Here is a 17,761-nt window from a genome sequence, read left to right as displayed (position 1 = left end):
AAATGTATCAGGCACACTGCACACGTAAAGAAATGGAAATATTGGCAAGTGTTACTTTGACTTGTAATGTTTCACCTCATATAGTCATATCGATCTAATTTTAAACACTAATTTTCTTTTTTGTTTAGCAGATTAACCAACCATACTTCTATTGGAGTCCATATCACATGTTGTTTATTATATTGTTTTGTAAAATTTAAGGTTCTAGTTATTTATTGTATTGTTACCTTTTAGTTATGTTTCCAGTTATTTATTGTTTTAATAAAAGTTAATTAAAAAAAAGTATATATGTATTTTTTTTGTTGGGGTAGCAGTCCCCAATAGAAATGATATTTATCATTTGAAGAATAATTCTGAGGCTTACTCTTTACCAGATCTTTACCACAGTCTATTGCTACAACTAACGGTTCCTATGGAAAGGTTTTAAAACTATAACACCATTAGCAACATAGTGTGGTGAACTTCTTACATCTGAGCTAATTTAAGTGCTCAATGAACTGTTACTATTGTTACAGGCAGAAATCCGTTTGGGGGTAGGGTTGAAAGGTACTGGCTGTACAGAAACCCTTATGGATCCTCTACATGAGAGAAAGGAAAGCAAAAGAGACACTGTGTACCAGATTTACAACCCCCTTGCACCACTTTCGCGTCCAACCCCCCCTACAAAATTAGAAGGGTGTGGGCCTCAACGACCCCCCTCAAGCCCTGGGAATCACCACCCCTTGGAATTTGTGTATTACGGGAGGCAGACTGCGTGGCCCTCCACCTGGTGACCTCGAGGTCCCTGGGTACCGCCACGCCGACAGCTGGCTCCTGCAGTGTCCTGGGTTGCCTAAGGTACAGGTTGTGGGGTTTTTTGAGTTCTCAGAGAGGAAAGGCGCGCTACCTAGTGTAAACGTTTGGTGTGTATCTTAGGCTAAGTAATGGGGTGGTGCGGAAGAGCGAGCGGAAAAGACCCCTTAACCGTTCAACAAAAGGTCTGAAGACAGACCTTCGAGACAATATAAACAGCAAAGCTCTCGCACACAACAAGCAAGGTATAACAATAGTAGTTACGCAAAAGGAAGCATTGTAAATAAATAGCCAAATAAATGACAGTTACAATTCTCGTATATATTCTTGGAAGATGGGTAGTTTAATGATTCCACAACCAGCCGACACGTGTTTCGTCGTGTGGGAACAACTCACAACGACTCTTCAGGTCTGGGAAAAAAACATAAAGGGATGTGTATGGAATATTGAGTTACATTCAGCGCATATAAAAGACACATTGTCAAATCTGATTCATGCACTGGTGGACCGAGGTGAATTTGCATAGTGAACAGGGTGTCGTGGTCACAAATAAAGCAACCGATTCCCATGAACCATGAGTGGAAATGATTTAGCAAACGTGATCAGAGTTGTGGTAAGGAGAAAAGAAACTGATGGTGAAAAAATTATATGTGTCGAAACATATTATTTCTCCTTACAAGACACGGTGGTCAACATTATTATTGTGGGAATTGTGGAGTTGCTTTTTATCATAGAAGTCATGTTCTGATACACAAGTGAGACAAGTCCATTACACAAAGGTCTCATGCGAGAGCGTGGTTAGTACAGTGTAAAATAGTAGTAACTCATTTGTGGAGTGAGTACATGCAAGCCCAGGTGACTGAACATTTAGAAAGGGATTGTTGGTGCCTAGGGGAAAATGCCTACCTTAAGACACAACCCTCACTCATGTAGGTCTGGTGGAAAATATTCAAATGGATCTGATTTCTGTAGTATAGGAAAAGAAACATAGAAGGGGGCAAGATTAAATCGGAGAGCGCCAGAAGGGCAGAGAGAAGAAGAAGCACCAAGGAAAAGTCTGGAGAGTACAAGAGTTTATATGCACTATTTATCTTCGTCTCTGTAATAGCTTATGAAATACATCAGTATGACTGAATGTATGGCTAGCATCAAATAGGCATGTGTACCTGTCAAATTACTCTCACCATGCGGGATTGTAATTTAATCTCCGTCATAGACGTGCACACATGTTAATGGCAAAAGAGGGAACATATACTGGAGAAGTTTCAAAGGGTCTCGCTTGTGTATCAGAACATGACTTCTATGATAAAAGGCAACTCCACAATTCCCACAATAATAATGTTGACCATCGTGTCTTGTAAGGAGAAATAATATGTTTGGACACATCATTTTTTCACCATCAGTTTCTTTTCTCCTAACCACCACTCTGATCACGTTTGCTAAATCATTTCCACTCATGGTTCGTGCAAATCGGTTGCTTTATTTGTGACCACGACACCCTGTTCACTATGCAAATTCACCTCGGTCCACCAGTGCATGAATCAGATTCCACAATGTGTCTTTTATATGCGCTGAATGTAACTCAATATTCCATACACATCCCTTTATGTTTTTTCCCAGCCCTGAAGAGTCCTTGTGAGTTGTTCCCACACGACGAAACACGTGTCGGCTGGTTGTGGAATCATTAAACTACCCATCTTCCAAGAATATATACGAGAATTGCAACTGTCATTTATTTGGCTATATATTTACAATGCTTCCTTTTGCGTAACTACTATTGCTATACCTTGCTTGTTGTGTGCAAGAGCTTTGCTGTTTATATTGTCCTGGGTTGCCTACCCTGGAACACTGCTGTTTGCTTTGACAGGGTGGGACTCTCACTACTCCCGCCCTCTCATAGCAAACATAGTTTGCATTTTGAAAGACAGAGCAGTGAAATCTGCTCTCACATTCAAATTCAAAGCACATTGCATTTCCGCATACAAATTAGCATCTCCCCATGCAAAAAATCAATGCCGGCTCCCGAAGAACGCAAAAGTTCATCACACAATGTTGCTAAATAAAACAGCAAGTGTGCTTGACTTCTCAATATACCAACTTATCCTACGTAATGTTATTTTCAATCATGTTCTGATAACCAATAAGAATCATGCTTTTAAAAAATAGAAACATGCACCCTAGTTTTCAGTGTAGAATGTTGTCAAACAACCAATCATTTCTTTTCTGTTTTTTAGCACTGCATCTTATCCACCGTGTTAGAAAAATCTTACTTTTCAAACTGCCATTTCATTTACAGGGACCATCTGAGTGCATCAAGACCTCCTTTCAAGATGCTTGGAGTGTGAATTGTGGGACACAACTATATTTTCTTGAGCCAAAGAGACTATAGAATGGGGTCCATTTACCACAACAATCTGTGTTTCAATATACATGGCATCTATAGGAGAGATGCTGTACATTTTACAGATTAAGGGAACAGAGTCTTCCTCATGAACTTTAGACTTTGCATCGGTACTTACCTGCAGATACTAAAATCTCTCACAAACACAAGGGCTCTTTTTAGAGCCACCCAAGATCTAAACACATAAGCTTGATGTATATCTCAAAAACATATCCTTTGTTTTTTTCAGCGGCGAAATGCGCGAATCCTACGTGCATCCTGCGACTTTGAAAAATATATTTTTTCTTACTTTTTTTGCCCTACGGGGCCTTATGGGACCCCCTGAGCAGGCCTACGGGGTCAGGGTGTGTCTACCCTGCCCCTGTTCATGTTTTGCAAACATATTTCACAGACTTCTTCACACTCGCTTCTACCGAGACACAAAATGGCTGCCAACAGCTCCTGGTTTTGAATGTTTACAACTGCTTGACAGCCAATTTGAATTCAGCTCGTGATCCGAACGGTGCACTTATGGTACAATGCCAATCCTCGCACAATCCGTGGATCCACTGCGTCCATTGAAATATAAATGACTTTAACCATAATTTTCTCAGAAACTATTGAACAGATTGACACCAAATAAGCAAAAGGCACAAGACGAAACTGAGGACTAAGTCTCTTCCAAATTTGGTGTAATTCTGTTCAGGCGTTCGTGCGGTAGCCATGTCTAAATATACTATGGGAAATTGCATGGGGAAAACAATTTTTTTTTTCAATCCCCGCTTGACCAATCAACCCCAAACTTTCAGGGATAGAATGAAAATGAGCTGGCCAAAAGTTTGGATAATTTCAAGAAGATTCATCACTCGACGCCAAAGGCATTGCTAATAGAATGTTACGGTTTTCATGTGGATAATAGTTCCTAACTATACTTACCCACTGGCGACTTCCAGAAGGTTATATATATACACATATATATATATATTCAATGAAAAAACCATAGGTTATAGTCCATATATAGTTAGGAATTTGCATTTACAAAACCTTATTTTACTCGCATAAAACCATTGAAATTCCATATATAGTTAGATGCGCTAACTATATATCGCGCACCCGCAATCCACTGCTGATGATGTCACATATTACATCATTCATGACATGGTCAGTGACATCACTGATGACATCACTGATCACAACATCCAGTGACTGTATGTTTCTGTAAAGTTAAAATATGTCTTACATATTGAAGAATGAGTGGATGTATAAATGTCTGGATGAAGGATTTAGTAGGTGCATGACTGACTGTATGAGTGAGTGATTAAATGTGTCTCACTGAGTGCATGGGTTAGTGACTAAACTGTCTTAATTTGTGCATCATTATGTCTGTTGTTCTATAAACTGCTGCATGTGTTGATCAGTAGCTATATGAGTAACTATATGGGTTATTCATTGGTTGCCCAAGTATTTGTATGGGACACTGAGTGTGTGTGTGGGTGGCTGGGAGGTGTATGACTCTCTGCATAGATGTGTGAGCAGTGGATTCACTAGATGTATGGTTTCAAAAGTGCATGTGGAAACAGCTCTATGGGAGGTTAACTGTGTGCATGAGTGTATTGGTGAGTGAATGGTTATCTCAGTGCTACATGTCAAAGTAAGTACATATGTAAAACACAGTACATGTGAGAGTTGACATATATAAATAACTGTGCATAAGAGCTAGTGAATGTGTGAGTGGCTGTATGGATCATTGTGAACTTGTATCAGGGATTGTAGAAGAGAGAAAATATGTGTTAGCATATGTTTGAATAAGTAAAGTTTGTATAACTGTATAGTTGAGGAAATGGAGGTGTGATTGATTGTTTGCATGACTGACTAGTTGTGTGAGTAACTCCATGGATGAGTGACAGTCTGTGAGTGTCTGTTTACACTGATTGTATCTAAGGTTATATTAGAGTCTGAAGAGGTTCATTGTATTAGCACATGAATGATATCATGAGTGATGTCACCAGTGATTTCATTTGAGATGTCATCAGTGATGTCATCAGTGATGTCATTTGAGATGTCATCAGTGATGTCATCAGTGATGTCATTTGAGATGTCATCAGTGATGTCATTTGAGATGTCATCAGTGATGTCATCAGTGATGTCACTGACCATGTCATGAATGATGTAATATGTGACATCATCAGCAGTGGATTGCGGGTGCGCGATATATAGTTAGCGCATCTAACTATATATGGAATTTCAATGGTTTTATGCGAGTAAAATAAGGTTTTGTAAATGCAAATTCCTAACTATATATGGACTATAACCTATGGTTTTTTCATTGAATTTCAATGGTTTTTTGAAAGCTAATATTTGTATCTGTAAAATGTATTCTTCTTTACATCATAAAATATATTGTACATGTCTTTTATACATTTAAAAAAAAAAATATATATTGTTCCGCTCCTAGTCCGCGAACCGGTCAGCTTCCCGTTAGCTCAATTCAAAGCCGCGACTTGGTGCGCGAGCCGGTAATCGTTCCTTAAGCGTAACTGTTACGTTATCATGACGTTTTGCGTTGTCGCGTAATACGTTATCCGACGCGCCAAGTTAGCGGACCCGGAAGCGGATTGGATAGCGGCGCAAAGCGCGAAACGTAAAGACAGCAGGTCATGTGACTCGGTAATAACACTTTTCATTAGTTCATTTCACTTTTGGTTTCCTAATGATGTAATACTAGGTCATGTGATCTAAAATTAACACTTTTCATTGGTTTAGAACTTTGGCTTTTCCCAAATGATGAAAACCCCTCCTTCTTTCCTCACTCTGACTTTCATCTTGGTGAGAGAAAGACCCTTGTACATTCCAGAGAAATGGCTTCAGTTGTTGCTTCTGGTAGTGTTCCCCCACCACCACCTCCGCCTCCTCATGGAAAAAAAGGACCACCTACTCAACCAATCTTTCAAGAAGAGGAAGATCAGGAAGAGGAGGAAGAGCCTGAATATTTGCCAGAGGAGCCCAGGAGATACAATAGGAAGGAAAATTTCATCTGGCAATTTTTTAAAATTCCACCAGGGCAAAAGAAAGTGAACGCCAGATATGTCTTCTGCCATATCTGTGATGATCGCCTTTCAAGGGGGACGGACAAAAAATATAGTTTTGGGAATTTTACAATGCACAGGCACATGAGTAGGTGGCACCCAAATAATTATAGTGCTGCTCAGCTTCGGGACGAACAACAAAATTCCCCAGCAATAGCCAGAAGATCGGTCGTGCCAGAAGTTTCGGGACCAGAAGCAAGGGAGTTGATCCCGAATATTCAAATGGACATGGGGGAAGTGAAACAAATGTGCGTGTGGTGCAATCAAATATTATGCTACCGAGAAAGTAGCATAACTCTTATAATGAGAGCAATCAAAAATCATGTATGTCCAAAACGCCCCCAAAAATAAATTCTTCTTTTTTTTGTTGCTCCTGTTGAGCCCTCTTCGATGAATCATTTTTGTTTCCCCCCTCCCCCCAAAAAATAAAAAAAAACAAAATGTTCTGAAAAAATCAAAAAAATATAATAAATGTTCAGAAAAATAATAAAAAAAAATTAAAATAACAAAAAGCCAAAAAAAGTTCTTTTCAGAACTACCTTCCCATTATAAAAAAAAATTGGTAGAAGTCTTTGAACTCTGCCAAGCTCTATTTCTTTTAGTTCGCTCCTAGTTCGCACTCCGGTACGCGAACTATAAGCGAACCAAAAAATTTTTTTAAAAAAAAGAACAGTAAGTATAAGGAAAGGAAACAGACAGTTATGTTACAAAAAAGACAGCTATAGGGAGTAAAGAAAACATACTGTTACCCGCAATTCACTTCTGATCATGTAATATATTACATAATTTTTGACATAGTCAGTGACATCATCAGGAGTGGATTGCGAGTAACAGTATCTTTTGTTTACTTCCTATAGCTGTCTTTCTTGTAACATAAATGTCTGTTTCCTATCCTTATACTTACTGTTCTTGTTTTAAAAATTTTTGGAGATCATTCAGAAACAGTAACATTAATAGAGACAGAATTAGTGAATAATAATGAAGAAGTATGAGAAGAGAGGGAGTGAAAAAAATACTGGAAAGAGTAGAATAATTAAGTAATAGAGAAAGGAATGAGAGAAGTAGCAAACACAGGAAAGTAAAGATTAAAGAAATGAAGCAGGAGAACTGATAGATGTTAAATGTGATAGACTAAATGATTGATTGAGGGTCACAATAAGGTGTGTCCTCTCTAAAAGTTTGTTTAAAGTGAACCGTACTCAGGGTTGCATATCAAAATTAATGCTTGTTGAAGAATACAGAGGAGATAATAGCTGTCAAGACCTACCATTGTAGTAAAACATGCCCACTTCTTACATCATTCATAACATAGTCAGTGACATCATCAGCAGTGGAATGCAGGTTAAAAAAGTACAAAACATTTACCTTATAATTCTTGTTAACTGTAAAAGAAAATTTGTCATACTTTCAATCTGTAAAAGAGAGAACAAACATTTCCAAAAATATTAGAACATGTATTTAAAAATTAGAAAAAAGAAGGGAAAAGGATCAAGAAGAAACAGTTTTTAAACAACTTTGACACTGACAGAAGCCTCTGCTTCTCTACGCCCCGTACACAATCCTAAAGATATATATTTTAAAGTAACAGTATCTTCATGCTGAAGAAATGAGGCCTATTTTGGAACATGGTGCTTCTTTTGCATTGCTAATGTCTCACAATAGTGATGCAATAGCAGCACAAAAGAGATGTAAAGCTATCATAAAATTGTGTCTAACATTTTAAATGATTGTTTCAGGATGCAAATAAGATGTGTCCTTTCAAGAGGTTTCTTTAAGGTGAGGCCTATTCAGTTTTAAAAAAAAAACAGTACACAAAAGTACAGCACTGTAAGCATTAAAATTGACACTTACAGAAGACTCAGTTTCTCCATATCTACCTCACATTTCTAAATGTATTTCATAAGTACAAAAAGCAGAATATTAATTATACATGTTAAATGGTTTATTTTTGCTGTTCTCAGAATGTATCAAATTTCACTTAAATCAGTGACTTGAAGGTATTCATCATGTAACAGCGGGGAAAAAAAAACACAATCAAAATGATTATGTTTAAAATACCCATACAACCTAAGAAATCTGAATTCAAAACTCCTTAAAATTAACTTACTTTCAATGACGTCGAAGGATCTCCTATGAACAGCTTCCACTCTGTTGTGCTATAAATATTTTCAGCCCGCCACTTTCTGAGAGAAAACCTCGATCGATTCGAAAAATATGCTACATACAAGAAAAGACTTCTCTCATTCTATCACATGTTTCCACTAGGCCAAATCATGTTGCCGCGATTCGCAAGTCTTGTAATTCTTCCAATCAAATCCCGACATTTTCTGTTTTCGCAACTTTCAAAAAGAAAACATTTAAGATTATTTTCTCAATCCAGGACTAATAATATCTTACCCTTCTTTGTCACTCATGTTCTCCTTTTCCTATGACACTGATACTGCTTACTATGAAGCAGACTTACTTGCATCAGGTTTATATAGTTGGATTTTTAAATTGACATTATAATTAAAACTTTTGTACCAATAATCTAGACAGCATTGCAGACTTACATTCCCTCTACTTCATGAATCTTTTGCAATTCTTCACAGGAAATCCCGAGATTCTTTCATTAAAATTTTGGTTTTAAAAACAACAGGTAAGAATTTTTAAGGTCAAACGGCAATTTTTTTTTGAAAGTTACAACGGAATCATTGCAGAATGACCAGCTGTTTCGAGCCTTTAAATAAGCTGTATAATGTCCTGATGTTGTTGAAGGACCATTGTGATAGATAATTGCTAGAGTTACGAAAGTCCTTCCTGATATTGAAAGCTGAGAAGCCACAAATGTTTTTATTAAAGTTGACAATTTTGACCCATCAGGCCTACATCGTTGGATCATTAAAATGACATACTGTCCATATCTACGTATAAATAATGTTGACATCATTTCAGATTTACATTGGCTACACTCCATGTTGTGATCCGCTGCATTTACTAGCTTATTAAAGGAGACTGATTTACTGTCTGGCAAAGTTAAATATATAAATCTTTCTGAGTCTACACTAGTAGTACTTGATACCATACAGTTCTCGCAGTCATGCTGCCATTGATAAGAAACCCCAAACAGGTGATCTACATCCACACCCTCATCTTGCAATACATCAAGCATATACATTAAAAACTCCTGACAATCTTGCTGATTATTTTCAGAGAAGTCTGTTTGACCTGAACATTCATCTAACAGATAACGAACTTCAGACACACTTTCTACTTTTGTACGATCAGTGCTACATTTCTCGAAAACAGAATTCAACAAACAGCATAAAATTTGTTCTGAATTCAACAGAATCTGTTCTTTTAAACTCTCTAGTGAAAACAGAACATTAACCACTACATTTGCATAGCAGTTGACACCAGAACTGTTTTCAAATTGAAAACCGACAACATCTTCAACAGAATCCACTTTCTTTCTGCTAACAATTTCCGGTTCATCGACTTTTGGTCTTTTTGCTACAACCTCCCTACTATTACTGATATTTCTACGTTTCCGGCCTACCACACGTTTCTCAAACAAAGGATATTGAGGCAAATGTGGCGCATACTCTCTTCTTAACCTATTGTATTCCTTAACACAATCTAGATCCGCACAAATGTTTGTGACATCACAGTCAATCAAGTACAATCCCGATAAAGTTCTAACTCGTGACAATGCCACATATGCCATACCCTCCTTGAACACAGAACTGCCAATATTCACCAATGCACTGTCTACACTTAAACCTTGCGATTTATGGATTGTTACCGCATATGCCAAGCAAACAGGAAACTGTTTACGGCGAACATATAAGTCTTTAACAAGCAAAAACCTAGCAGAACAACGACCAATTACCTGTACTTCCTCAATGCCATCAAATTTAATTTTTAAAAATTCAATTCCATCTCTACTTTTGTATTTCTCAAAATCAACAACATTACCCATTGATCCATTTACCAGACCTCTTTCAACATGTAAATTCCTTCTCAAAATGATACGGCAATTTAAACACACATTCAGAGTCTTTTCAAAACCCGCTGTTTTAGATATAGTCTTCTCTAATGAATCCAATTTTGATTTCAAATTCTCTGACAAAATAATTGTTGATCCCATATGCTCTATTTTGTCAATAGCTTCAAGTTTCACAATCTCTTGCTTTTCTAAATTCAACATTTTGTTGTTGAAGATGGCACATTCTGCAAGAGTTGGCATCAAACATATTCCGGATTTCTTCTCAGTAATTTTCTGAAAAATATTCTCTGCCACAATCTCTTGTCCGGGATATAAATTTGAAAGTAATCGTGCATTTAAAGCTTCTTTTCCATGCTCGGTCACTTTTCCAATTCTAATATCTTGTAGAATATTCTTGTCATCTTCATCTTTTGCCTGACGCATATTTTCATGCAGTTCAGCATAATTGAAGTTTAACCATATATTGACGTTGCCAATGCTCCCTAAGCACTTCCTGGTATCTTCATGCGTGAGTATTTTGAACACAGGTTGTCCTTTTACTGGTGTCAGATGCAGCAGATCTCCGAAAACAATGATGTGTTTGCCACCAAATAACACATCATATTCAGTTTTAAGTACTTCTTGCATTCTCAAATGCACAAAGGCAAGCATGACATTGGAAACCATGCTTACTTCGTCAATGATAAGTAGCTTCATTTTCCTCAAGACTCTTGAAACTTCACAGCAAGCATCCCCAGATAACTTGTTGTATTGTAATTTGTTGTCATGCTCCACCGGCAGCATCAGTAGACGATGCAAAGTAATACCTTTAATGTTATGTGCTGCAAGTCCAGTAGGAGCGGTGACAACACAAGACAGCGATGACTCAGTCCTTTCCTGCAGATAGCATGAAATTGCTTTAATGAGGAAACTTTTTCCAGTTCCCGCTTCTCCACTCACATACAGTCGGACAGGCTTCAACGATGTACATGAGCACTCTTTCTTCTCATGACTTAATCCATGCTCAATTTGCTTGGTAACTTCATCATATATTTTCCTCTGCTCAACGTTGAGTTATTTTTCCAAGTCTTCTAACTTAACTGAATCCTCCTGAGCATGTGCCATGGCTCTTTCACTTCATTCATAGCAGTGGCAGCTTCATTTTCGATAATAGGTCCTCCAAGTGGATCTTGACTCAATGAAACAGAACTCTGACTGTCCTGAGAACTGTCTCTGGCAATCTCGGCTGCAATCGTTGCTTCCTGCTCAATTTCCAAAGTTAGCATTTCTTGATATTTGTGAAAAGCAGGACATTCTATGGTCTCCTTAGCAGCAGTGAAAGAGTCTTCGTAACAGAGGAAATCTCCAAGCAGTTCCTCTTCTGCACGCCAAGGCTTGAAAAGTTGCAAAAGTGCTAAATAGAAAAACTCCTTTTTTTCTGGAGATTCGCCACTCAATTTTCGATGGTTTACTAATTGGCATTTTCTTTGCTTGACCAGGCATCCCTCACTTCCAATTACAGCATACACTCCTTTCTCAATATCTTCTTTGATGTTCCTCTTGAATATATAATTTTGTAGAACCTCATATAGACAAACATTCTCAAGGTGACTGCTTCGATTTGGATAATATGTATCCAACATGTTGGTCTTCAAAATGTCGGTACTGTTTGGTTCCTTTTCTGCCAAATATTCAATTTCCCGGACAGGTTTTAGAACCCGATTTCGCGTTGCAGCAAGACCAAGACTCGCCCAAACAATACTCCTGGATTTGGCATAGAGACTTGCTGAAGACAATCGATCTGTACATTCGTAAGCTCCGATTTCTCGATGCGACAACATCTTCAGACTGAAACTGTACAACTTCTTGCTGAGGCTCTTTTCATGGGAAATGTCCTCCCACATATCCTTCAGTTCTGTCTTTTCTTTTTTTGGTGATGTAAGATGTCACATACCGAGCCACAGCCATACAGTTGTCACCCACAAACTGTATATCCATGTTAGCATTCCACATGGACAAAATCACTGGGTTGTAGTCGTTGATGTACTTGGACTCTTCGTTCCTTTTCAAATTGTATGTATTTTTGGGTGATTTCCTCGTCACATTATGTCGTAGTGAAGACATCAAACTGTTCACTTTTCCTTTAGAAATCACAGGTCGTGGAAAGTTGAAACGACATTTGGTGTAGAACTTGTCCTTGTTTCTGAATTTACGACGACAGTACTTTCCACAACGATGGCTTTGGAAACGTAGAACTTGTTCTCTTAGGCTTTTCTTCTCCGTTGCGTTTGGAACAGCACACGTAGAATACTGTTCTATGAAATTCATCACTAAGTGATCCGGATCTGTTCCAAATTTAGGTGCATCCTTGATCCACAACAACATATGTATATAAGGAGCACCTCTTGCTTGGTACTCCTTTCTCCAGAAGAAATCCAACACCTCTCCAAGAGGTGGATTCTTCTTATTTGTGATGAAAGACATCATAGCTTCAAATTTATGATTGAAGTACCTGCATACATTCACAGGATCCAAAGAACACAGTTCTCCAGGTGTCTTGAATTCAATGTTTTCAATATTTCCATTTGCTTCTCGTAGAAATTCAAGTAAGTCTTCCCAGCCATACTCGGCACAGCTCAGAGTGAGGAACCATGTCGGAGTTCCTAAGTTCCTCAGCATACATTTTAAATCACCATGACGACGGTACCAGTACTCATTAGTACCACGCTGACACGCCATGAGATTAATTACGTGAGAATCCAAAATACTATCTTGGACATTGACTTTATGCATAAAGTCCCTTGCCGAGATATTTCGCATCTGTATACCACTTTTTAAGATGTGGTTCACTGCATATGACAGTCCAGACAGATCGCTTTCAAACAGGAGATGAAACAAATAGGGAATGCATTGACGAAACCTAGGATCTTCTGCATACAATCGTAAAGTCCGGTATTCAGACGCAGGAATTTGATGAGATCGCTCATCATATCTTCCTCCTCGACCTGTGGGAAATAGCTGTGGGAAACACCGAGCTTCCAAACTTTCCTCCCAAACACTAATGGGACTCCCTTTGGCTTGTTTCATTTGAAACAACTCAATAGCATTCCCCATGACTTCCTTGGAATGCAAAGGATGAACACTATAATGTTCATATATTTCTTCACTTTTAGAGGCCTCTACTTTCTCAATTTGGCCAGCACACAAATCGCTATCCTCTTCATCACTTACTTCCTCTTCTGCAACATACACATTCTTATAATACTTATTATTTTTCTTCAAATACACTGTTGCCTTTTTCACTTTCCTAATATCCACTAAATCTTGCCATATTTTCTTATTCTTTGTCGGAACCCCATTAACCAAGATAACCAGAGGTTCCTCTTCCACTTCTTCTACTCCAATTGTGTTAATGTTTTTATTCAAATCTAGAGGCAAATAAACAACTCTTCCCTTTAATCCTCTCTGTAAATCTGCTGGAGGCAACTTCCCTGTCTTTGGCTCCATTCTTACAATAGCCTGAAAGGGATGGATACTTTGAATCAAAATAGATTCATAAGTATTTAAATCCTTCAATTCAGAAGGAATCTCAACCAATTCCAGATTATTATGAACTGCCCTAGCAGGCATCTGGTTTTGGTTTAATTTATTACAACAATAAGTACACACACGTTGATCCGATCCCAAATCAAAATAATTTTCTACCATCAAGTATGTGGCAAAATCCTTCCATTCACTATTATTTTCCCTTTCACTTTTTGCATATAAATCCACTACCTTAGTCTGATTCTTATAGTAAGTGCGTCGACAACATACACAAGTGAAATTAGGCCTCTCACTTGATTTCATCTGAAACGTGGCAATTTCTTTCTGAAAATTATCTGTACTGTAAACCTGTACATTATCTTCAACATTACTCTCTACTTCAGGGTCAATTTGAACATTCTCATCTTTACTACTAAAGTAACAAAACTCAATTTCTTCACAAATATTCTTCACATCTATTTCAGAACCATGCAAAAGAGCAGCACATAATTGTTTAAGCATAATTGCTGGACTCTTTGCATAATACAACATTCTCACTAATTTTCTCACTTTATTATGATGCACTGCTAGCATCCTGAAATGATGAAAAACACTCTGGCATACTCTCCTGGAAAGACAAGCCAGTGAATGACCACGCAAACCTGTCATTTGTCTCACTCTGCAAGGATCTAAATCTTGCAACAACTTCATTTTCTGCTTCAAACTTTTCTTATTAAATGTCCGTATAAAATCACAAAGCAAATTGATGGAAACCTGTCGCACACTGCAAATAGAACTACACTTCCAAATGTACACAGGACCCTTAGGACGTCTTCCTAAAACCTCATCACTTAGCGCCTCTTCTGTCTCTGTTGTCACAAGTTTTTCTTTTTCAACTGCACAACCATCCTTCACTTCATAAGCTCGACCACTGGTGTCAACTGCATGCACCAAATCATTATCCTGAAAATAACTCTCCTCATTAAAAAATGCCTCAGAACTTGAACTATGCATCCATTCTCCGGAAAAAACTTCACAAAAGTTGCTACGATTTACTACTCTCTTCCATCTACTGTTTGTTTTGAAATCAGAAATTACCTTGCTTAGTTTCCTAATTCTATTGATTACCAAAATAAACAACTTTCGCTTAATTTCAAAAGCATGATCAATAATTTTCTCTAAATTTTTTTCTTCTTATAAAATGCCGCTTTCTGTTTGCATTTCTTAATATTTTTTATTAAATTAACTATTATCCTATTACGGAACATTCGTTTTCGAATCTCCCTAAACTGTTCTTTCCTTCTACTATCATGCACAGAGTTATCTCTTCCTCTACCAGTAACATTTTTCATGGGTCTTTCCTTTGCATTTAAATTACTCTTCTTTTTCTGAACTGAAACATTTTGGCGATAAATACTTTTTTTACTACAAATATTTTTTAAGAAAGATTTTGTGCTCTTACCCGGAGCTTTCTTGGTGTTTTGATAAGTATTTAGGGAAGAGGACTGCTGCAATAAAACATCACCGTGCTGTCTTTGACGTTTTCTAGCCTTTCTAATTCTATTTTTTGTAGGCATTTTCCAAACTATGAAAGAATCTGCAGTTGAATCTGTTGAAAAATATAATAAAAAATGTTAATAACCACTATTACCAAACAGTAAATGAATAACAGTCATCAAAAACTTAATGCCCTACTTATTATTTAACATAGCAAATCTTTTGCACCAGCACTGCATCACAAAAATGACACACAGTGCTACAAAACAGGCATACAACAGTCATAAATCTCTCCCTAATATTTTAAATGATTAATTCAGAATAACGATAAGGTGTGGCCTATCTACAGGTTTATTTAGGCCCAGATCTTTTGACTGGGGTGAAAGTGTATCATTGATCCTCATTCAGTCCATCGCCTGTTTTGTTTATTTGAGGTAAGGCCAACACATGGTTGCAGATAAGATTTTCACTTAAGAAAACAAAGGAAATAATACATGTGAAGGCCTACCAATGAAGTAAGTCATTATTTGAAATCAATTACATTTCTGGATATGTACTGCTAAAGCTTCTTAGGTTGTTTTTGGTCATATTTATAAGGCATATGAGTGTGTATGATGTTATTTTTCTTTTTTAAATGGAAAGCGTTCTTCATGGTGCAAGTTTCTTGTAAATACGCTCCCACCTGCGAAACGGAACTTTGCAACGCGAAGCTGATTGGGTCCCCGGTGTCTGTCAACATTCTGAACAGTCCGGAGCGGCCGCCATCTTATCTCTCGGTAGGATCGAGAGAGAAGAAGAGGTGAAAAACGAAGGGGGAATTTAATGAAAGGGGGCAAGGTATACCCCTGTTGACCCCCTAGGAATGTTGTTGGGATTTTTAAAGGGTCCCCTGGGGAAAATAAAAAAAATATATTTTTCACGGTAGAAGCGCTTCCCAAACACCGAACTGGGCCGCAAACTGCACGGGAATACGCCATTTTGTGCTTCGTTTTAATTAAATTACTAGGTATAAGGAGGTGCGGGAGACGTATCCTAATCCCTTATATTTTCTGAGGGTGGCTGAGGAGTCTCATATATGTTGATACATGTGTTCCAGCGGCTGTGCGTGAGCTTTTTTTTTTTTTTTGCTGCGTGACGTCTGTTAACGTTCGATTCTAAGGAAATCAGGAAGTGTTGACCACCAATTTCTCAGTGCGATAAAATATTTTGGGGCATATTATCAAGCCTGTGCGCTAAAATTATCGCCGCTTTATCGGCCGAAAACGGCCGATAAAGCGGCGATAATGGGCTTGATAATATGCTCTGTGGAATTCCAATCGAAGCCCATTTTAGATGTCTTCACATCTAGCATGTGCTTCGATTGGAAATCCATAGAGCATATTATCAAGCCCATTATCGCCGCTTTATCGGCCGTTTTCGGCCGATAAAGCGGCGATAATTTTAGCGCACAGGCTTGATAATATGCCCCATTGTTATAAATGAATCCTTATTGATAAACAATGTCTGCGCCAACTTGCCTTTTTTACAATGCCACAATTTTGTCGTGCACGGCAGCCATTTTACATGCCAGGCTGGTCCCAGCCTATCACCTAGCCCTGCGAATGTAGGGAAATATTATCAAGCCTGTGCACTAAAATTATCGTCCCTTTATCGGCCGAAAACGGCTGATAAAGCGGCGATAATGGGCTTCATAATATGCTCTGTGGAATTCCAATCGAAGCCCATGTTAGATGTCTTCACATCTAACATGGGCTTCAATTGGAATTCCACAGAGCATATTATGAAGCCCATTATCGCCGCTTTATCAGCCGTTTTCGGCCGATAAAGCGACGATAATTTTAGTGCACAGGCTTGATAATATGCCCCGTAGTTTATGGCCCTAGCTGTAGAGAATCAAGACATGCCAACCCTCCCGATTCAGGCATCAGACTACTGATTTCAGTGCTACTCTCCCGCATCCCGATTCCTGCAAACAAAAACCCGGGGGCATATTACCAACAACTAGCGATAACTTGTTTAGAGACAAAATTTATCGCCGCACATCTGCGATTTTTATCGTAGATAAACATTGCTATTAGCAAGGTTTATCGCAAATGCGATAAAAAACGGCCACAATGCATGAATATCTCTGAAAAGTCAGCGATATTCATGCATTATCCAGCAAATGCTCTTAACCATGTTATCCTCCTCCCATTGGATAACATGGCTAAGAACTCCTCAGCACCATTTTTTGGACATTATTAACATGGCTATGTAACTCCCATAATCAAAATCTAAATTTGCCAAGCACACTTGTGTTACTGCATGCCAGAATGCTACACCGAATATGCAATTACAATTTCGCAAAGTAACAAAATCTATTTCTATATCACTACAGACAAAGCCACAGTTTAAAAACACAGCTTTTTTCATCATTTTCTCCTTAGCAAGGTTTATCGCAAATGCGATAAAAAACGGCCGCAATGGATGAATATCACGCTGAAAAGTCAGCGATATTCATGCATTATCCAGCAA

Source organism: Lissotriton vulgaris, chromosome 4_1 (genome assembly GCF_964263255.1).
Source record: "Lissotriton vulgaris chromosome 4_1, aLisVul1.2, whole genome shotgun sequence".
Taxonomy (NCBI): Eukaryota; Metazoa; Chordata; class Amphibia; order Caudata; family Salamandridae; genus Lissotriton; species Lissotriton vulgaris.
Note: the sequence above shows the minus strand (reverse complement) of the source record.